General features: G+C 46.3%; 1 pseudogene; it reads left to right on the top strand.

Moving 5' to 3' along the window:
- Window positions 1-3002: 3002 nt before the first annotated feature.
- On the top strand, window positions 3003-22996 carry LOC141093426 (acyl-coenzyme A thioesterase MBLAC2-like; annotated as a pseudogene).
- Window positions 22997-24134: the final 1138 nt, after the last annotated feature.

Below are 24134 nucleotides of genomic sequence, written 5' to 3'. Positions count from 1 at the left end.
AATCTATGCACCCGCTATCATAATATACATTAAGCTATTGTTCAGTAAAAGACCTTTTGTTTTTCAGTGGTGGTCTCCATCATTGAACTTTAGAAGACCTGGTCCTGGCAAGCCGAAGCCAACGGCATCAAGCGGCCTGCATGGACCCCCACCTTCATGTAATGTGTCGGGGTGTACTTGCTCACAGCTACTGCCCTGTGTAACCAAACCTAATCCCTATAAATGATTTATTTTTACCATTTCACTTCACTTGGAATATTTGCCCTGTTTTCAGTCCATTAAATGGTAAAATGTATGGTGTCATTAAAATCTACAACTTGGCGCACAACAAAACACGTCAGAATTGCTTTTTTACTTCCATATGTCCTTCAAAAAAAGATAACAGTTGATGAATAACCAGTATGTGTCCCAAGATGGTTGTATTCAATATATCATTCATCCTGTACAATACAAGCCCTGCAGATACTGCAGATGACCGCAATGTTACCGAGGAGAACTCTCTATACAAAGACCTACTGTACACTGATATTACCGCCATATGGTGACCATACAGTGGTGGATACCAGTCCTGCAGAACATGCAAATGATCTCAGTACAGTTATAGATAGTAACTTACAGCTGACGTTCTTTCATTCACTTTTCTTGTCTTTTCCATCTGGTCCAGACTGACATCACCACTTCTCCAGCCAGGACTCATCTGCAGAGATTACAATAAATCACATCAGACTTCTCACATTTCCAGCACTGTCCCCATCTATTCCCAACCTGCACAAACTCCTTATCCTGCTGATATCCCAATACTGAGCCGCTGCTGCTGTATGTGCCCCTATTACTGTTCCTGATTCCCCAATACTGAGCCGCTGCTGCCGTATGTGTCCCTATTACTGTACCTGATACCCCAATACTGAGCCGCTGCTGCCATATGTGCCCCTATTACTGCACCTGCTACCTCAATACTGAGCCGGTGCTGCCGTATGTGTCCCTATTACTGCACCCGATACCCCAATACTGAGCCGCTGCTGCCGTATGTGCCCCAATTACGGCATCTGCTACCCCAATACTGAGCCGCTGCTGCCGTATGTGTCCCTATTACTGTAACTGATAACCCAATACTGAGCTGCTGCTGCCATATGTGCCCCTATTACGGCATCTGATACCCCAATACTGAGCCGCTGCTGCCATATATGTCCCTAATACTGCACCCGATTCCCCAATACTGAGCCGCTGCTGCCGTATGTGGCCCTATTACTGCATCTGATACTCCAATACTAAGCCGTTGCTGCCGTATGTGCCCCTATCACAGCACCTGATACCCCAATACTGAGCCACTGCTGCCGTATGTGCCCCTATTACTGCACCAGCTACCCCAATACTGAGCCACTGCTGCCGTATGTGGCCCTATTACTGCATCTGATACCCCAATACTGAGTCGCTGCTGCCGTATGTGCCCCTATTACTGCACCTGATACCTCAATACTGAGCCGCTGCTGCCATATGTGCCCCTATTACTGCACCTGCTACCCCAATACTGAGCCGCTGCTGCCGTATGTGTCCCTATTACTGTATCTGATACCCCAATACTGAGCCGCTGCTGCCATATGTACCCCTATTACTGCACCTGCTTCCCCAATACTGAGCCACTGCTGCCGTATGTTTCCCTATTACTGCACCTGATACCCCAATACTGAGCCACTGCTGCCATATGTGCCCCTATTACTACACCTGCTACCCCAATACTTAGCCGCTGCTGCCGTATGTGTCCCTATTACTGTACCTGATACCCCAATACTGAGCCACTGATGCCGTATGTGCCCCTATTACTGCACCTACTGTGTGGTTCAAAACACTGGTCCTTTTACTAACCCGCCTAATGTCACCCACTGTGCGCCTTACAAAGTAAAGTGTGTCCTTTGTGCCATCTAGATGGTAAAATTGAACAATAGAAAATATTAATGTCATGTACAAGTGCCTAGAAAACAGTGTCCACATTTTGCCCCTAGAAAGTGATAATGCTCCTTTGACAGTAACAATACTCTGAGTGTCCCAACTATGTTCCGAGTCCCCCCATGTACAGCTCTCCTATACACAGTATGGTGGGCCCACGCTGATATAGGTAAGAGTAGCGTAGCTGTAGGTGGGCCCCTCTGAGTGTGGGGCCCGGAGCGGCTGCACTGTGTCACTGGTATGGCAGGGGTTACGGGAGGCGATAATCTGTACCAGTGTCACCAGTCTCACTATGGCACGGATTAATCTGTGCTAGTGTTACCAGTCTGGCAGGGGATTAATCTGTACCAGTGTTACCAGTATGGCAGGGGTTAATCTGTACCAGTATTACCAGTATGGCAGGGGATGATATGTACCAGTATTACCAGTATGGCAGAGGAAAATCTGTACCAGTGTCACCAGTATAGAAAGGGGTTAATCTGTACCAGTAATACCAGTATGGCAGGGGTTAATCTGTACCAGTGTCACCAGAAAGGAAGGGGTTAATCTGTACCAGTGTCACCAGTGTGGAAGGGGTTATTCTGTACCAGTGTCACCAGTGTGGAAGGGGTTAATCTGTACCAGTGTCACCAGCATGGCAGGGGTTAATCTGTACCAGTGTTACCAGTATGGCAGGGGTTAATCTGTACCAGTGTCACCAGTATGGCAGGGGTTAATCTGTACCAGTGTCACCAGTACGGAAGTGGTTAATCTGTACAAGTGTCACCAGTATGATCAGGTCTGCGATCTTCTCTACGGGACTCAGTGACGGTTCTGCACACAGAGGTTTTTCCCAGTGCTGCCTTCTCATTGGTCCGCTCACCGGTGACGATTCTCAACACTCGTCTCCTATTGGTTCGGAAACTGCACTTGGATGACAGCGGCGCCAGTGAGGGCGCTGCCCGAGGTGCTGACTGTAACAGGCGCCGTGTCCAGTGTGTGCCCGCTCGGTGTGCAGTGCCCGGTGTGCAGTGTCCGGTGTGTGCCGTGTCCGGTGTTTCCGCCCGGGGAGTCCCGCCATGGCCGCGCTGGAGTGGTTCGCGCACAAGGCCCTGGGGGACGGCGTATTCTGGAACCAGGAGCGCTTTTATGAGTCGGGGAACCGGGCGAATATTTGGCTGGTGCGCGGCTCCCACCAGGACCTGGTGATAGACACCGGCCTCGGGCTGCGCAGCCTCCCGGACTACCTGAGCGCTGCTGGGCTGCTCCCTCACGGCATGGACGGGGATCCGGGCGCCGCCCGCTCATGGCTGTGGCCACTAACGTTCACTTCGATCACGCCAGTGGCCTGCACCAGTTCGAGCAGGTGGCGGTGCACCGGGACGAGGCGGAGGCGCTTATTCGGGGAGACAACTTCGAGACTGTGATGTGGCTGTCCGCCTGTGAAGTGGTGAAGCCCCCGACGCCCGGCTGGAGTGCCAGTCAGTACACGGTGCAGGCGGTGACCCCAGCCACATCCTGGAGGACGGTAACCCCCCCATAGAGATGATAGGCGGCTGCTCCTCATTCTCGCCAGTAGGTGGCAGCAGGTAGACGATGAGGGCTGTGAGAGTCTGATCTGTCAGGGTCCGACCCCCAGCACCCTTGCCTATCAGCAGACATCGGTGTCGGCAGCCGGAAGTACTCGATTGCAGAGCTGGCCGTCTTCTGATAGTGGCCGCCGCTGGGTACAACACATCTGCCTTCTATTCAGATCAATAAGAGGCGGATGTGTAGTCCCCTGCGGAGGCCGCTAACAGAAGACGGCCAGCTCCGCAATCGAGGATTTCTGGCTGCCGACACCGATATCTGCTGATAGGCGAGGGTGCTGGGTGTCGGACCCCGACCGATCAGACATGGATGACTTATCCTAGCATCAATGCTCTTTAAAGGGAACCTGTCACCATCAGTGAATATAATGCTGAAGTTTGTGCCCAGTATATTCTGCTTTCAATGGAAGCGTGACAGCCCACATACAACACATGTCCCTGTGTGCCCAATGGTAAAGCTAGGTACGTGGGAAATGCAGGACGCATATAGAAGAAGGCGGAGCTTCAGGGAGGAAGTAGGCCGCCATCCACAGCCCTCCTGAACGCAAGTGTGAAACCAGCCTTAAAGAGGACTATCGCTTGAGTTAAATACAATGTAACAATTCCTAAGCTCCCCTAATTCCTGTGTTTGTTTCCCTGTTGCTCGAAGTCGCTCCATTGTAGAGATGTTCACGTTTGTTTCTTCTGGAGAGCACTTTATGAAATCTCTGCTTGAAGTCCAGTGGTTATTTCTTCAGGGTTTTTCTCTGGGGGCATGTGTTTTCACCCCCTCCTCCCAAGATGCTGCCACTCAAACTGCACACCCCCAGAGTAGACTGTGAAGACATGCCCAGTTGAACTGGAAGTAGAAATTTCACATATTGCACTCCAAAAGTAACAAGTGTGTGTATCTCTGCAATGCCTGCACAAAAGTAAATAGAGTGGCAGAATCTGGGGGAACTCAAGGATTTTTAAATAATACAATTTCTGCGATCACGTGACAGGTCTTGTTTTGAGAGCAGTGAAAATCTCACAAGTTTCATCAACACCTTCTCCTATTGAAAAATTGACTGATCACACTAGTGCTACCTCACAGAAAATGTCCACAGCAGCTGAAATCAAGACAGGTAGATGCCAACACTGTCACTGATTATAGAAACTTGATGGCTGCAATAACTGAGACCGCGCTTGAGGGTATGACAAAGAACAAAAATACAAAATGTTAAAATGCAATGAAAAATACACCTGCTGTTAGGATGTATTTCACAGCGGTAGGGTCCTCCTAGGAACAATTGAGCCACTTAATACGGTCCCTGTGTAAAGTGGAGCCCTGGATTAGATGGTGTTTTGGAGTGTTGGTACCACTTAGGTGTACCACATCGTGATAGAGCCCCTTCGAATTAAAATGATCTTACCACTCTGAAAAGTTAGTTGAAATACACAGTGCCCCCCCAAAAAAAAAATATATACTGCAGAGCAGACTATACAGGTCCAACCGGTTAAACACTTACCCAGTGATTGGTGAACAGCTGCCTAGAAGAGTAGCATGTAGTTACCGGGTCAGAGGCAAGTTATGTGGTAGATGTTGCATGGATGTGGCAGAATAGTGCCGGTTTCGCCAGGTTGGGGGCTGTTTACAGCTTGGCTGTTGCCTGGATGTAGTCAAAGAGGTATGCTCCTGTCATTGGCAGTGAAGTGAGGGTGCAGGGGAGCTGTGTAGAGCCAGGGAAGCCCTGGCCGTTGGCGTCCCTGGATATCAGCAAGGAAAGATGGCCGACAGTGATTCCTAGCGTGTAAATAGGGGGGGAAGCCAGCACTGCTTGAGGTTAGAACGCATAAATTGGAGTGCATATGCACATAATATCTAGCTGTATTCAAAAATGAGATATTTAGCAAAAAAATTGATCAATTCAATTGAGCCACCCCACCGCGCCAAGGCAATCTCATGTGGGGGGTCCTACTCTACATTTTTAATAAATGCTGTGCCATTACGGCATCCTAAATACATTTAGAGCATGACCACATCAAGTGCAATCTGTACCTGGACATTACTGGATCGCTCCCATGAAGCCAGATGAAGCAAGTGCAGATGAAGGCCAACCAGGTCTGAACATAGACATATCAGGATTGGCCTCCACACATTTCCCGACCAGCAAACATAGATGAAGGGCGAAGTTGGCCCAGACACAGGTGCACAATTAAATAAAGCTTGGGGCAGGGCGGGGCTGCTTCATCTGGCTTCATGGGAGCGATCCAGTAATGTTCAGGTACAGATTGCACTTGATGTGGTCATGCTCTTAGGAGGCCGTAATGGCACAGTATTTATTATAAATGTAGAGTAGGACCCCCCACATGAGATTGCCTTGGCGCGGCGGGGTGGCTCAATTGAATTGATCAATTTTTTTGCCAAATATCTCATTTTTGAATACAGCTGGATATTATGTGCATATGCACTTTAATTTATGCGTTCTAACCTTAAGCAGTGCTGGCTTCCCCCCCTATTTTCTTGTTGTTGGTTTGTGGCTCACCACCACTATTGCCGTGCACGCTTGGCTATGTCCGCTATAATTTTTCTGTGTTCATTATGATGGATCTAGGCTGCTGTGCACACACACGGCAGCCCCGCCCTGCCCCAAGCTTTATTAAATTGTGCACCTGTGTCTGGGCCAACATCGCCCTTCATCTATGTTTGCTGGTCGGGCAATGTGTGGAGGTCAATCCTGATATGTCTGTGTTCAGACCTGGTTGGCCTTCATCTTCACTTGCTTCATCTGGCTTCATGGGCGCGATCTAGTAATGTTCAGGTACAGATTGCACTTGATGTGGTCATGCTCTTAGGAGGCCGTAATGGCACAGTATTTATTATAAATGTAGAGTAGGACCCCCCACATGAGATTGCCTTGGCGCGGCGGGGTGGCTCAATTGAATTGATCAATTTTTTTGCCAAATATCTCATTTTTGAATACAGCTGGATATTATGTGCATATGCACTTTAATTTATGCGTTCTAACCTTAAGCAGTGCTGGCTTCCCCCCCTAATTCCTAGCGTGTGCCTCGCGCTGTCGCACTCATTGCAACAGTTGCTGCTTATCTGCCATTTTTAGCCAGACCCTGGCGCTAGTATTATGTTACGGTGGCGGAACACGCTTAAAAAAATATAAATAAAGCGTGTTCGCCGCCCGGGGTCCACCGTGCGGCAGGTGTAATAACCGCTGCTAAATAGGCAGAGCACAAGGAAGGTAATGTGCACAGGGAAGAACTGCACCTGATGCACAAAAGCAAGCTCTGTTAAAAGACTCACAGAGCTGCACACATGAACACAAATACAAAAAACGCTGGGTCTGTATTAAGTTCACAGACACTCAGCGGCACACGTGCGGTAGCCAAAGATCGGAGTAGTTATAGACGTCACTACAACCGAGACGACTTACCGTGACTGGACGCTTGCACGGCGTCGCAACTGCAGACACCAAAACGACTGCAGGCGCAAGTTAGTTAGCAGGCGCAATGCAGGACGCAGGCGGCTGCAACAGAGGATGCTTGAGCGCGCTGGCGCTAGCGTGCACACTGGCTGTATCCCAATCACTCACACACACGTATTATCAGAGGGAAGGGGTTTCTTAATATGTCATTCACCAGTCCAAGCATTCATCACCAAACACACAGCAGCAAGTATGGAAAATACTAGCGCATGGCATAGCGGCTATGCGCACTTTTTATAGCGTACGGGACCTGCCGGAAATCTCCAGAGCCCCGAACATAACCAATCAAATCAGGAGCAGGACCTGAGCACCAGACTCCTGAACTCCAATGAGAGCTAGTCCCGTGAGCATGCTCAGAAGCAGGGAAAAAGGACTTAGCCTATGGACACAAATGTGAGAATCTGGGTTGCTGCATATGCATAGAATGACCCAGATTCCTAACATTACTCCCCCTCCTAGGGCCCCCTCCTCCCTGAACCCTCCGATCCACCACCCTGTGTCCGACAGCAGCACAGGTCTCAGACTTGTCAAAAGGCGAGCCTGATCTCCCAGTAGGTGAAACCGAAAACCGGGAGATGCGGACGGTATCTGGGGGGAGACCAGGTCTCAGGAGGGACACCCGGGAAACAATGGGAGTTTTAGGAGAAGGCCGCCGTGTATCAGCAGGCGTGGCCGCTCTCCGTTCGGGAAGGCTATCCCGAGCACATAGGGTGCATGCCCAAATGAATTTCTTTACATCCCGAGCTCTGTGCGGCCACCAATACGAACCGGCCAGTGACTTCGTGGTCTGCATATAGGCATGATGGCCGTCCGCATTGGGCGCGTGTGCCCACGCGAGAACTTTAGGCCGCTGGCGAGGAGGGACAAAAGTCTCGCCAACCGATTCGCAATCAGACCATTGCGGGGCGCTTTCTTCCTGAGAAGCAGCAGGCGGATGGTGACAACCGCACATGGTCTCTTGCGCCGGACATGTCTCTGAAATGGTGCGAGACACCTCCATGGGCTCGGGTGGTAGAACCTCTGGCTCGGGCAGATCCAAAGGCTCAAAAAATTTGGGAGCCGGAGTACCTCTACGTTTGGTGTGAGCACGCTCCAAACCACACTCCGAAAAATGGAGGTCAATACAGGAGGAGATGGAGATTAGCTCCTCCAGAGTGGTAGGGTTCTCTCTAGTGGAGAGAGCATCCTTCACGTGCTCGGCTAGTCCTCTCCAAAAAACTGGGATGAGTGCCTTGTCAGACCACTCTAACTCAGACGCCAGTGTCCGAAAACGGACTGCGTATTGGCTTACTGAGAGTGATCCTTGAGACAAGGCCAGCAATTGGAGAGAGGTATCGTGGGTAACCCGTGGACCAAGAAACACCTGCTTGATAGCGGTAAGCAGATTAGCCACGGTCCGAACATCCGGGTCACCACGCTCCCAAAGTGGCGTTGCCCATTCCAGCGCCTTGCTCGACAGTAGGGCTATAATAAAGGCCACCTTGGCCCGTTCTGTAGGGAATTGCGCAGCCAGCAGCTCCAGATGGATCGAGCACTGGCTGATAAAAACCCTGCAGGAGGCGCCATCCCCAGAATATTTCTCCGGTAACGGGAGGCGTGTAACTGTCGGCGCAAGGGCGGACACGGACATACGTCCCACTGCGTCAATAAGTGCCTGGACAGCAGCATCCGTGGCCTGCGAAGCTGCGAGGGCCCTCTCAAAGGTGGTCAAGCGAGCCTCGAGCTGTCGCAAGCATTGCAACAGTTGCTGCTCTTATCTGCCATTTTTAGCCAGACCCTGGCGCTAGTATTATGTTACGGCGGTGGAACACGCTTAAAAATATAAATAAAGCGTGTTCGCCGCCCGGGGTCCACCGTGCGGCAGGTGTAATAACCGCTGCTAAATAAGCAGAGCACAAGGACGGTAATGTGCACAGGGAAGAACTGCACCTGATGCACAAAAGCAAGCTCTGTTAAAAGACTCACAGAGCTGCACACATGAACACAAATACAAAAAACGCTGGGTCTGTATTAAGTTCACAGACACTCAGCGGCACACGTGCGGTAGCCAAAGATCGGAGTAGTTATAGACGTCACTACAGCCGAGACGACTTACCGTGACTGGACATGTGCACGGCGTCACAACTGCAGATGCCAAAACGACTGCAGGCGCAAGTTAGCAGGAGCAATGCAGGACGCAGGCTGCTGCAACAGAGGATGCTTGAGCGCGCTGGCGCTAGCGCGCACACTGGCTGTATCCCAATCACTCACACATACGTATTATCAGAGGGAAGGGGTTTCCTAATAAGTCATTCACCAGTCCAAGCATCCATCACCAAACACACAGCAGCAAGTATGGAAAAATACTAGCGCATGGCATAGCGGCCATGCGCACTTTTTATAGCGTACGGGACCTGCCGGAAATCTCCAGAGCCCCGAGCATAACCAATCAAATCAGGAGCAGGACCTGAGCACCTGATTCCTGAACTCCAATGAGAGCTAGTCCCGTGAGCATGCTCAGAAGCAGGGAAAAAGGACAGCCTCTGGAGACAAATGTGAGAATCTGGGTTGCTGCATATGCATAGAATGACCCAGATTCCTAGCAGACGTCACAGAGGCTACAGAGCGGCGCTGGGACCAAAAGAGTGACCAACGCGTTTCGGAGGACTGCGTCCTTCGTCAGGGTTCTCACCAGCTTATTGACCCCCGCTAATTTATACTCCTTATGTGTCCATCTAGCCCCCGCATCTCCTCTGCTTGCCCCAATGATTTATGTGTATACTGTATGTGCACCTCGGTTTTACCAATTTTATGAGCCTGTGCAATGACTAATATTGCTCAATGTGTGTAATGCTTGATTGGAGGTATATTTATACACACATGCATATATTAGATGAGGACTGGTATAAAATTAAATAAATATGAACAAGTACATAAAAGTGAAATTAAAAATAAGTTTGATTACATTAGAATATATTTAATGCACTACGGCTTCAGGCAAAATTATAAAAGTGATGAGAGGAATTTACTTATATATAAAAACAACTTTTTAAAATCAATTTTATTAATAATATTTAAAAGTGGTAGTATAAAGGCAAAATAAATTAGAATTAGTACAAAATTATATCTTATGGATTAGTATAAAATAACAATAAAATTATATATATATATACATACACACTACCGTTCAAAAGTTTAGGGTCACTTAGAAATTTCCTTATTTTTGAGAGAAAAGTTTTTACATTGAAGCTAGCATTAAATGATTCAGAAATACACTCTATACATTGTTAATGTGGTAAATGACTATTTAGCTGCAAACGTCTGGTTTGTATTGCAATATCTTCATAGGTGTATAGAGGCCCATTTCCAACAACCATCACTCCAGTGCTCTTATGGTACTTTGTGTTTGCTAACTGTGTAAGAAGGCTAATGGATGGTTAGAATATCTTTGAAAACCCTTGTGCAAGTACGTTAGCACAGCTGGAAACAGTTTGGCTGATTAGAAAAGCTATAAACCTGACGTTCCTTTGAGCTAGTTGAGAATCTGGAGCATTACATTTGTTGGTTCCATTAAACTCTCAAAATGGCCAGAAAAAAGAACTTTCACATGAAACTCGACAGTCTATTCTTGTTCTTAGAAATGAAGGCTATTCTATGCGAGAAATTGCCAAGAAACTGAAGATTTCCTACAACGGTGTGTACTACTCCCTTCAGAGGAGAGCACAATCAGGCTCTAACCAGAGAAAAAAGAGAAGTGGGAGGCCCCGCTGCACAACTGAGCAACAAGACAAGTACATTAGAGTCTGTAGTTTGAGAAATCGACGCCTCACAGATCCTCAACTGGCAACTTCATTAAATAGTACATGCAGAATGCCAGTGTCAACGTCTACAGTGAAGAGGCGACTCCGGGATGCTGGCCTTCAGGGCAGAGTGGCAAAGAAAAGGCCATATCTGAGACTGGCTAAAAAAAAGGAAAAGATTAATATGTGCAAAAGAACACAAACATTGGACAGAGGGAGATTGGGAAAAAGTGTTATGGTCAGAAGAATCCAAGTTTGAGGTGTTTTGATCACACAGAAGAACATTTGTGAGATGCAGAACAACTGAAAAGATGCTGGAAGAGTGCCTGATGCCATCTGTCAAGCATGGTGGAGGTAATGTGATGGTCTGGGGTTGCTTTGGTGTTGGTAAAGTGGGAGATTTGTACAAGGTAAAAAGGATTTTGAATAAGGAAGGCTATCACTCCATTTTGCAACGCCATGTCATACCCTGTGGACAGCGCTTGATTGGAGCCAATTTCATCCTACAACAGGACAATGACCCACAGCACACCTCCAAATTATGCAAGAACTAGTTAAGGAAGAAGCAGGTAGCTGGTATTCTATCTGTAATTGAGTGGCCAGAGCAGTCACCAGATCTCAACCCTATTGAGCTGTTGTGGGAGCAGCTTGACCGTATGGTACACAAAAAGTGCCCATCAAGCCAAACCAACTTGTCGAAGGGGCTTCTGGAAGCATGGGGTGATATTTCTCCAGATTACCTCAGAAAATTAGCTGCTAGAATGCCAAACGTCTGGAATTGCTGCAAAGGGAGCATTCTTTGACGAAAGCAAAGTTTGAAGGAGAAAATTATTATTTCAAATAAAAATCTTTTTTTTGAACCTTGTCAATGTCTGGACTAGATTTTAAATTCATTTGGCAACTCATTTGATTAACAAAAGTTTGAGTTTTCATTTAAAACACAAAATTGTCTGGGTGACCCCAAACTTTTGAACAGTAGTGTATATGCCTATATCCGGCCGTGTCCTTTGAGTCAGTATGTACTATTAGAAGTCCCTAAAACCGATCCCAATTGACAGTATAAAATAAGACATATCTATTAAATATATATACAGTAGAATCTCTCCATCACTCGCTTGACACCTGAATAGAATAATACGACATGTGGAATTGGGAGGGAAAAGTGAAACTAGTCCAATTATTAGTATCACTATGTTAGTTCAAGCCCATTTAAAATGCATATAATTCTAGCACATAAATCAAGCCTTTTGGAGTCAGGCAGTCTAGGGTGACTATCCATTGTGATTCCGTTCTGGACATCAGTTTTATAAAATTGCCCCCCCCACCCCTTTGGGTTTTGTCGAATTTTCTGGATACCAAGAAAGTGTACGCCTTTTGTCGATGTATTATGTTTTTCTTTAAAATGGCGTGAAAGTGAGTGCCTCGTGTAGCCTTTCTTAATATTAGGTGCTCCTTTATCCGTACCATTAGTCGCCTTTTGGTGCAGCCTATGTATAATTTGTTACATGGGCAATCAATTAAATAGATAACTCCTCTAGAAAAACACTAAATACTTTCCCTAAGGGTATGTTTCCACGGTCAGGAAACGCTGCACTTTGGATGCTGCATACAGCCACAGCGTCCACCCCGCTGCTGCCAGATGTTACAGCATAGTGGATGGGATTTTATGATATCCCATCTCCCTATGCGTTCAAAGACACGTGAGACAGACCTGTGTATACGCACAAGCGGCGCGTCTTTCTAGACCGCAGCATGTCTATTTATCTTGTAGAGACGCTCAGTCTCCACAAGATAAATAACAAGACGATCAACACTGGGACTTGGCATTGCAGGAAGCATCTCTCACTCGCTTTCCACCTCAACTAAGACCTGTTCGCTATAATAATTACAACCTGCGCACCCTCCAATCCCTGTGCGCTTTGGGACAAATACAAAGAATATCTTAGTAAAGATATTCTTAGAGTGCAAAGGAGGGTTAATCCAGACTTAGACTTAAATGTCATTGCTGACATAGTCAACAAAGCCCTCTTGATGTTAGAAGAAAGGTGCATATCTATCAAAAGTAAAACTAATAGCATTAGGTTTACCAGCACCAAATCGACCAGACTGATATTATGAACAGAGAAATTCTGCAAGAAAAAAAGGTATGATTTGAAAAAAAGTAAAGAATTTGTCATATTAAATACCGTATATACTCGAGTATAAACCGACCCGAGTATAAGCCGACCCCCCTAATTTTGCCACAAAAAAACTGGGAAAACTTATTGACTCGAGTATAAGCCTAGGGTGGGAAATGCTCCATAGATTATTCCCCCATATGGTGTCCCCAGAAGAAGCTCCATAGATTGTTCCCCCATATACTGCCCCCATAAGAAGCTCCATAGATTATTCCCCCATATGCTGCCCCCATTAGAAGCTCCATAGATTATTCCCCCATATGCTGCCCCCATTAGAAGCTCAATATTGTTCCACCATATACTGCCCCCATAAGCAGCTCCATAGATTATTCCCCCATATACTGCCCCCATAAGAAGCTCCATAGATTGTTCCCCCATATACTGCCCCCATTAGAAGCTCCATAGATTATTCCCCTATATGCTGCCCCCATAAGAAGCTCCATATTGTTCCCCCATATACTGCCCCCATAAGCAGCTCCATAGATTGTTCCCCCATATACTGCCTCCATTAGAAGCTCCATAGATTATTCCCCCATATACTGCCCCCATAAGAAGCTCCATAGATTGTTCCCCCATATACTGCCCCCATACGAAGCTCCATAGATTATTCCCCCATATACTGCCCCCATTAGAAGCTCCATAGATTATTCCCCCATATGCTGCCCCCATAAGAAGCTCCTTAGATTATTCCCCCATCTACTGCCGCTGCTGCAGCATGTAAAAATAAAAAAAATGACATACTCACCTCTCCGTCGCTGGGTGTCAGATACTCACCTGTCCTGCGTCCATGGCTGCTCACCGCTATCTGCCACGTCACCAGTCAGTGACGTTCAGACTGCAGGGGGCGCGGCGCGCACTAATCACGTCACCGCGCCCTCTGCTGTCTCAAGTCACTGACCGATGACAGACAGCAGCAAGCAGCCATGGACGCAGGACAGGTGAGTATATCGCTATACTTACCCGTCCTGACGCTGTCGCTTGAGCCCCAAGCTTCTCCGCGCTCTCTCTTCCTGCGTTCAGCGGTCATGTGATACCGCTCATTAAAACTCATGAATATGCGCATATTCATGAGTTTTAATGAGCGGTACCACGTGACCGCTGAAGGCAGGAACAGAGAGCGCAGAGAAGCTGGGGGCTCAAGAGACAGCGTCAGGACGGGTAAGTTTGACCTGACACCCCCGCCCCCTCTCCCCCTCCGACCCCCCGGTGTATATGACTCGAATATAAGCCGAGAGGGGGACTTTCAGCCCAAAAAAACGGGCTGAAAATCTCGGCTTATATTCGAGTATATACGGTAATCCTCTTTTGGTTGATGACCAAAGATCAGCTATATGACAATTATGGCTCAGATTTCCAGTGGAAATGGGGGACTATGTCTCCTAGATGCATCAGGAGGTACTGGTAAAACATTTTAATTAATTTGCTGCTTCCAGAAATTCGCTCAAACAATGACATTGCCTTGGCTGTTGCATCATGTGGGATTGCGGCCACTCTTTTAGATGGAGGGCGCACGGCTCATTCAGCATTAGGATTGCCCTTTAATCTAGCGCTGTCAGAAAACCCTGTCTGTAATATCACTAAGGGCTTTGGGAAAGCTAAGGTATTACAAACGTGCAAAGTAATTGGGATGAATGTACCATGGTGCACAAGAAAGCGGTTGAGCCCTTGATCGGACCTTGAAAGATCTGCGGGGAACTGATCGTTTAATGGGGGTATTATAATTTTTGCAGGTGACTTCTGCCAGACATTACCTGTTCTTAAGGGAGCAACACATCTCTGACAAAGGAAGACTACTCTTCTGAAAAGCATCGGAAGAAAGCAAGCACACATGTACTGTCGGCTCTTCGCAGGATCGCACAGTAGCTAGCGGAGGATATTTATGTGCCTGTTCTATCATCCACATACCTAGTGCCCTTCACTTTAACAAGAGTGCCACCAAGTATATTGCTAGACATTGGACATGTATAGTCACATTTTGGATTTGAACTGGTTACTTTAAAACAAGCTGTAGATACCAATACTCATGCAGTAGTGTAGCTATTGGGGGGCAGAGGGGGCCATCGCCCCAGGCCCCTGTCACATGAAGGGGCCCACCGGAGTCAGTGCCACTTTTTTATGAGGCAGAACACCACACAGGAGGAGAGCAGGAAAACGCCTGCTCCCCTGCCTGACGGTCATTCTGCATGCTCCTGGCTCAGTGGAGTCTCCCTCCTGCAGTGTAAAGTGCTGGCTTAAGGGTATGTGCACAGGTTGAAGATTTTATTGCGGATCCACAGCGTTTTTTGCCGCATGGATTTGCATCAAATCCGCAGTGTAGTGCCCAGCCAAAGTAAACCTATGGGAAATGGAGATTTCCTGTGCACACGCTGCGGAAAGAAATGTGCGGATTCACAGCGTTTTTTGTCTCACAGCATGTCAATTCTTTGTGCGGATCTGCAGTGTTTCTGCACCCACTGACTTGCAATGAGTCAGGCACATCTGCAGCAAAACCGCAGATGTAAAAAATCTGCAGTTTTGCTGCGGATGTGGGTGTGAAAATCGCAGACCGGGAAGAGGAAAGAGTGTGGGCGGAGCTATGTGCGTGTCTGTGTGCGGGCAGGGTCTGCGTGAATCTGTGTGCAGTGTCGGTGGGGCTGTTTGCGGGGTCAGCAGGGCTGTGTCAGTGTGTGTGAGTGTGTATGCAGGAATCGTCCAATGGGACTACTAGTCCCATCTGGCTATGCCTGCTACAGTGACAACATTAGCCAATGATGGGACAGTAGTAGGCCCATCATCCGGCTAATGTGTTGAATGTAAACAAAACCCACACACACAAATAGTCCATACTCACCATATACTGCTAATCCCCGAAGTCCTCGCTCACCTGAAAAAAATTGAAATAATAAACAAACAATATACTCCCTGTGTCCGACGTAGTCCATATAATAAAGATTGTCCCACGGCGATCTCCCGTGGAGAGCGGTCACATCAGTAGGTGTGACTGCTCTCCAGGGGCTCTGGTGATACAATGCAGAGGATTATCTCAGTCATTGTATCACTCTGCCACAGACAGGTCATCTGAGTTCACCTGTTACTTTGCGGCACTACAGCGTGAGAATTTTCTCACGCTGTAGTGCCGTAAAGCGAGAGGCTTAACTCCGATGACACACTGCGGGAGGTTATCTCCGGTCAGTGTGTCATCGAAGGCCTATAGAGTGGTCACATCTGCCGATGTGGCTGCACTATAGGGGAGATCGTTGTGGGACAATTGTTATTAATGCCTTAACTCCCGGAGCTTTTTTCGATTTTTCGTTTTCGTGTTTCGCTCCCCTTTCCAGACTCATAACTTTTTTATTTTTCCGTCAATATGGCTATGTGAGGGTTTGTTTTTTGAGGAACGAGTCGTACTTTTGAAACACACTATTGGTTTTACCATGTAGTGTACTCGAAAATGGGAAAAAAATTCCAAGTGCAGTGAATTGCCAAAAAATGCAATCCCACACTTGTTTTTTGTTTCACTTTTTTGCTAGGTTCACTAAATGCTAAAACTTACCTGCCATTATGATTCTCCTGGTCATTATGAGTTCATAGACATCAAACATGTCTAGGTTCTCTTTCATGTAAGTGGTGAAAAAAAATCTAAAGTTTGCAAAAAAAAAAAAAAATGCGCCATTTTCCGAGACCTGTAGCATCTCCATTTTTTGTGATCTCGGGTCAGGTGAGGGCTTATGATTTGTGTGCCGAGCTGACGTTTTTAATGATACCACATTTTTGCAGATACGTTCTTTTGGTTGCTCGTTATTACATTTTAATGCAATGTCGCGGCGACCAAAAAAACGTAATTCTGGCGTTTTTGATTTTTTTCTTGCTACGCCGTTTAGCGATCAGGTTAATCCTTTTTTTATTGATCTGGTAATTCTGAACGCGATGATACCAAATATGTGTAGGTTTGATTTTTTTTTTTTTTGTTTTATTTTGATTGTGGCGAAATTGGGGTGATTTACACTATTTTTGTCTTATTTTTAAACACTTTTTTTTTTTAATTTACATTTGGCATGCTTCAGTAGCCTCCATAGGAGGCTAGAAGCATGCCATACTTGATCGGCTCTGATACATATAGGTGATGCTCTGATCGCCTATATGTAGCAGATTTACTGCATTGCTATGAGCGACGACCAGCTGGTGGCACTCATAGCAATCTGCCGGCAACAACCATAGAGGTGTCTATGAGACCTCTGGTTGTCAAGGCAATGCATCACTGACCCCCGATCACGTAACGGGTCGGCAATGAGCTCATTACCGGCCGCGTGCCGGTAGTACTAATTGAATGCCTGCTCCGGCGGTGAGCCCACCTCAAAGCAGGGGATACTTACTGCTGACATACTATTGCGTCAGCGGTAAGTAAGAGGTTAAAGAGGGACTGTGTCGGATCAGGGTGTATACTGAACTAAAAACTATGTAAAACTGTTGTTTTATTTCATTAAAATACTTTATTCTTAACGTATGTTTTTTGACTCTTTATTACTATAAGGCTGGAGTCACACACAACCATTAAAAAATCGGTCCCATTTTAACGGTACGAAATCGCACAAATTAACCAGTGATGCGTTTTTGATGCGATTTTTCTTCATTGATGCGATTTTAATCGCATGTAAGCATCCGTTTTACATCCGTCTGCCGATTTTTTCTCTGACCATTCCAAAACTGACAAATAACCGTTCTTAGGCCTGAAACTCATTTAAAAAATCATCCCTCCCTATATTTATGGCCTCTCGAACAGGTGTGGGGTTGCTACCTTTGACATACAGTCAGTGCTTGGATTTGGTTAGCTCTGCTTTGTGCTAAACATGACAGACAGGCTCACTTTTAACACCACTGAGCGTGTTCTTTTCTATTGGGTTTTATCCCGACGTTTTGGGGAGCAACACCCTGTGATTGTGGATCCGCGGAGGCGTAGGCGAATGTGGGTCCATCCACTTTTGCTCAGAAGGATATCTAAAGGCCATTTCCACCATCTCTATACATCACTGCGGAGCCATCCGGAGAAGTTCTATCAATATTGTCGGATGAGCCTTGCGACCTTTGATATTTTGCTTGAGATTGTGCGCCCTGGGATCACGTTTCAGGACACGAGGATGCGCAAAGCTATTTCTGCTGAGGAGCGTCTACTCCTCACCTTACGGTATGTCTCAAACCAATATGTTGATGATGTGTGAAGCTGCATATTTATTTTACACACCTTTAATCATATTTCGTATTGCCCTATTATCTTAATTTATTTCCCAAACATTTAACAACAACAAATTTATGCTTGTGGCTTTCATAACCAAGCCATGGCATGTAATGTAATCTTCATCATGCCTACTTTAGACTTCCTCGACTTTAAATGTGTTTGAAAAATTTTTTTTTTTATTTTTGGCAATGTCCTAATGTTTTTTTTTCCTTTTTTTTTAGCTTCCTTTCAACTGGCCTTTCATATGCTGGTCTGCATTTAGAATTTTTAATAGGCAAATCAACAATCTCTGGCATAGTACGGTCTACATGCTCCGAAATCTGGACCAGACTCCATCATATGGTAATGCCGGAGCCCAAAATGCCTGACTGGTTGCCTCTTGGTTGGAACCCTAGATGGGAAGCACATCCGTGTGCGTAAGCCGCCGAACTCAGGGTCCCAATTCTATAATTATAAACAATATTTTTCTGCAGTATTGTTGGCTTTGGTTGACACTCACTACAGGTTTATAATTGTAGATATTGGGGCCTATGGAAGAACTGGAGACTCCAGAGTCTTCAATTCTTCCATTATGGGTCGGCGGCTGCGTAATAATGAGCTTGACCTAACACCACCATGTCAGCTTCCCAACTCAAATCTGGAACCGGTGCCTTATGTTATTGTAGCAGATGAGGCATTCCCATTGAGCAGACATGTCATGAGGCCATATCCACGACGAACCCTTGACCACCGGCGTAGAATATTTAACTATCGACTATCATGTGCTCGGCGACTGGTGGAATGTGCCTTTCGCATTCTTACCGCCAAATGGAGGGTCCTACAGTCGGCAATTCAGCTGAGTGAAGCTAATGTCAATGAAGTTATTAAAGCCTGTGTTGTCCTACATAACTTCACAAGGATACATGACTGCCCCTCATATGATGATGCTGAAGTGGACTCTGCTAATGTGTCTAGGCCTAGGACACATGTAAACCCACCCCGTCGTCCAATTTCCGGACTCAAAGTCCGTGATGTGTTAACAAATTATTTTGTGACACCTCAGGGTGCAACTGCATGGCAAGATGATGCCTTATCTATGTAGTGGTTTTTTAGTGTTGTGTTATCATAAATATTTTGGCCTTTACCTTTGTGTTAAATTTTTGTTTCAATAGTACTTGTTACTATATCTATGTAACACATTACAGAACATGTACGTACATGAACAGACACACATAGTGAATGAAAACAAGTTTATTACTTGTTTTTTTGGGTTATTGCGGTAACATATAACCATAGTAGTTGGCTTTGGCCTAATGTTATCAGCACATTAGGATTCAACATTTCAAGGCAAACAAGAAAAAACATCATGGACAATAGACCAAACCTAACAACAAGGTAAAAATGAAAACCTACAAGTCATGGTAGGTTGGGGGTGGTGAATGTGGGGGCCTGTTTGGAGATTTGGCCTTGGTTGCTGGCCCACATCTCTGTCCCCCTGTGCACTGGCAGGTGGCTGTGCCATCTGTTGCATCCTGGCAGGATCTATTTGTGGGTTTTGGTAGGGGTAATTTTGTAATTGTTGTGGGTAGTCCTGGTAGGGCTGACCAAGTTGCCCATATCCCCCATTATGTCCATGTCTAACATACCCATGTTGGGGCCAACCACCAACATTGGGTATGTTAAAGTGGCCATATTGGGCATGTGCGCCCTGGACCATTTATTGGACCTGTGGAGCCACATTGGGGATGTGTGCAGGCTGAGGCAGAGGTGTTGCCACCCGTGGAGGAGGAGGAGAAGGAGGAGGAACAGGTTCCAAGGATGGTTGACTACTCACATCAAGTCCAACCAGCCTATCAATCTGATTCTCCTCTGACAGTTTCCACCTTTCAAGGAACTGAAAGACACTGCAGGGATTATTGGGTGGTGTGCTGGCATCCAAGACGATTTGGAGAGCCCCTCTCGTACGCAGCCTGTACCCACGGGGAATTGCCCTCAAATACTGTGCCAGACTGCGGCCATATGCCTCCTCCCCATCATCATGAGCAGCTGTCGACAAGTAGTCCAATACACCACGGTCAACCTGCATCCTTGTTCCCGAAGCTGCTCCTTCTCTCCTGCGCCTGCCTCGTCGTGGTAGGGCAGAAGGCTGTGGTGAGGTCTCCAGTGACATGGTGGGGCTGCTACTGTTGCCCCGGTCATCAGGCTGTGCTGGCTGGCTACCTGATTCTGGTGGTGGTGGTGATCTTGGTGGTGGTGCTGGTGTTGTTCTGGGAAGTCCAGAAGATGGGCCTGAGCCTGCAGCAACATCCGACTCAGGATCATTTTGGACCTCAGAGTCGGAACCCGTCTCCCTCTCTGTGAGGTTTGACTCGGTGCTACAATGGGAAAAATAACATCAAGTAAATTTGGCTTCCAGAATATACAGAGTACTACATTAAACCATGTACTTACGGTCTCAGCTCCATCACAGGAGCAAGGAAATGTAGGCGGTCGTAATAGAGGTATTTCCTCTTTGTGGTTCCGGCCGCTCCACTATGGGACCTCAGCTGTCTCTCCCTCCTATATGTGTCCCTACAGCTGTGCCAATGCCTTGTCACATCAGTCACTACAATGTTAACAAAAACACAGGATTTAGTTACAACACACATATGGCTTTGGAATCAAGGGTTACCCAATGCTTAGGCCCACATTTTACAAATGATATGATTTATCTTCCTGTTGACTCCACACCAATCAACCCAACAAAAAAAAAAAAGGTTGAGGCCTACTACAAAGGGCCTTCTAAACAACATATTTGCTAACCAAATTTAAAAAATACTGTGGTATTAATGCGAGCATCTATGCTGTTTTTATTACAAAAACAATAGTTATATAGTGGCTAAGATACGGGCCCAAAAAATAGAAGATCACTGCATTTGGTGGCAGAACAATTAGATACATAACTCAATATTTTAGCACGCAAAAGATTCATGCTGCCACCAGTCAGGGATTTGGAATGTAGATATTGTAAATATCTTACAAAAAAAAAAAAAAGTAAGTCATTACTGATATCTGAGCAATCACTTACTGGGCCTTACATTGAGCAGATTAGATTAGGGGATTTGATTATGTGAACACATTCTTTCACTTACTAATTTGGTCACGCTCCTCAAGAGGTCTTGCCGCATATCCAGGGAACATCTGGCCACAGATTCTTGTCCACGCTGCCTCCCTGCGTCTCCGGTCAGCATAGTGGGGATCTCTCTGGTCCCATAGTTCTGGCCTCTCCTGGACAAGAACTATCAGCATTTCCACATTCACTGGTGTGGACATGATGGAGGACTCCGTGGAGGCGTTCTTCCTGGTTTTTTTTTATGCTGCTTGAGTAATTTGCATACCCAAGCTTCCTGGCCATGCCTCCTGCTCTTTCCTGTTTCCCAGGAGAAGTCTTGTGATTTAATCGCAAGTCACACGTGTGGTGCGTTTTCCATGCGTTTTTTTATCGCATCCATAGACTTGCATTGGGGAATCCGATCCGAAAATCGGTGACAATCGCAGCATGCTGCGATTGTCTCGGTCCGACGATCGGATGCGCTAAAAAATCGCATGATGTGAGCTGCCCCATAGAATAACATGGGTTCGAATGCAATGCGATTTTTTTATCGCATTGCATTCGACCGTTTTAATCTCTAGTGTGACCCTGGCCTAAGATTAATAATGGATAGTCGGCTTATTGACGCCTCTCCATTCTTAACCGAGCTTAATGTCACCTGACAATAGCAAGGTGACATTAACCCCTTATTACCCCATATGCCATCGCTACACAGCAGTGAGAAGAGAAGGGCTAAGTGCCAGAGTTGGCGCATCGTACAGATGCAACATTTCTGGGGAGGCTGCGGGCTGATGTTTGTAGCCAGGGTGGGCCCAATATCCATGTCTCCTTCCTAGGCTATGAATAACAGCCCACAGCTGTCTGCATAGCCTTTCTGGTTATTAATTATATGGGGACCCCACATCATTTTTTTGGGGGGTCACCCTATTAGACTAGCCAGTAAAGGCTAAATATACAGCAGCGGGCAGATATTCATAGCCTGGAAGATCCATGGGTATTAACCCCTTCCCAAACTACAAATATCATCCCCGGCCAACGGCTTTCCCTCTCTGGCGAAGAAAATTGTGCGGGAGCCCACACAATTTTTTCGCTTGTAGGCTGGAACTTGTGCAGTCAAGAAATAGACTTCCACATTATTTATTCATGATTTTCTGGGCCGGAATCCATTATATGTCCATTTTGCAAGCCGGCGAGAAAATCTCGCTATACGGATGTTTCGCATTGCACACGGATGACATACGGATCACTGTTCTGGGAACATTTCTGCGATTCTCTTTAAACCCTTTCGCTACATGTAGCTGCCCACTGATATATGTGGGACTCACTTCAAGGGAATTGATATTTAGGGTAAGGGAGCACGTGTGGAGCATTGGTGCAGCCAGGGTGGTGGTTGACACATCTGAACTAAAATCTATCCCAAGACATTTTTAGATTGGTCCATAACTGCGACCCAAAAGGGTTTAAAGTGAAAGGGATAGATTTGGTTCACACTGGCATAAGAGGGGGAGAGGGGACATCAGACGACTCCTGGCCAGGTATGAACTTTAATGGATAGTGACATTGGGAACGGTTAAACCAGACGGCTTGGATGAATCCTTGAATTTTTCCACATCCTCTAAAACTACAAACAATGGATATTCCCCTCCATGTAGTGTTTTCAGTTTTTAACTTCACTTTTATATTTCAGAGCTACTTGCGTCTTATTGGGCTCTAACAGATATACCTCTTGAACTCTTCTCCTTCATGGTGGCAGTTGATGACTATGTTGCACGATTGGAAATATGAAGATTCATTACCATAACTGAAATTCTGTGCGCACATAGATGAACATATACTTTATGGATGATTTATAAATGAAGCCATTTACATGCTCAGCTTATTTCTATATATTTTGACATTTCTCTGGATGTTCATGCATTACCATGAGTTAATGCTGTTGATAATCTGATATGTTGGTTTGACTGTTGTGCACATGCGCCCGCTTGCCTCCCGCTTCCGCCCCTCGTGGCCCGGCCGCCTGGTATCGTCAGCATGTGACTGAGCTATGGTAACCCTGTGCTCCTGCTCGTATCGCTGTAGGATCTGGCTGGGTCACATGGCTGTGGGGTGGTGGGCCGCGGGATCTTGCGCTGCTTCAACACAGCCAATCATCGCCCGGTCACAAGACGGACACGTGCCAGGGAATTCTTGTGATAAAAGGTCCTGTTGGGAAGTCCGTTATACAATTCCCCTTAAGAAAGCATGGTTCCGAAATAAGCGGCAACACGCATGTCGGGGTTATGCACTACATCGGTGGTGGGCTACAGTACTGGGCAAGAGGACCCTGGGTCATCCATTAGGTATATTTTGAGCACAATTGTATATGCATTATGCAGTAGGTGTAGCTGAATATCTTGACCTGATAACCTTTCTTTGGCAAAAAGAGAGACATTAGATAAAATTGATACTTGCATTTTGTAATTACATGATAATAACTGTGAACTTTTGATAAAAAATGGTGTTTTGATGGTTCGACGGTCCGAATTCCAAGTATAAAGTGTCCTTTTCCATGTCATTTAGATATACTAGCACGTCATTTTTTGTGATTGATATAGTACTAGATGCCACCTATTGGTGTCATTATCCTGCACTTTAAATGTATGTCTTTTTTTAGTCTCTAATAAAGATTGCTTATGTAGATTTAAAACACTCCTTTTATCCTCCTTTTTGAACATGTCATTTTTGGAGTTTATGAGTTGCCAAGTGTATGTCTCTTGACCAATCTATTTATATAATTGTCTTGTAATGTTTTCATTTCCTATTCTGTCCAGATGTCACCATATCCCAGAATGCCAAGCGAGTGGAGGATTTTCACCCACTGCCATATTGGGACATCCAAGAGATGGGTGTCTTAATATGGAAACTGCTGCTGGTACCAACCTAT

The sequence above is a fragment of the Dendrobates tinctorius genome, unplaced genomic scaffold (assembly GCF_039654945.1).
Source record: "Dendrobates tinctorius isolate UK_male_01 unplaced genomic scaffold, ASM3965494v1 ptg000003l, whole genome shotgun sequence".
Classification (NCBI taxonomy): Eukaryota; Metazoa; Chordata; class Amphibia; order Anura; family Dendrobatidae; genus Dendrobates; species Dendrobates tinctorius.
Note: the sequence above shows the minus strand (reverse complement) of the source record. Positions and strands in the feature narration are given on the sequence as shown.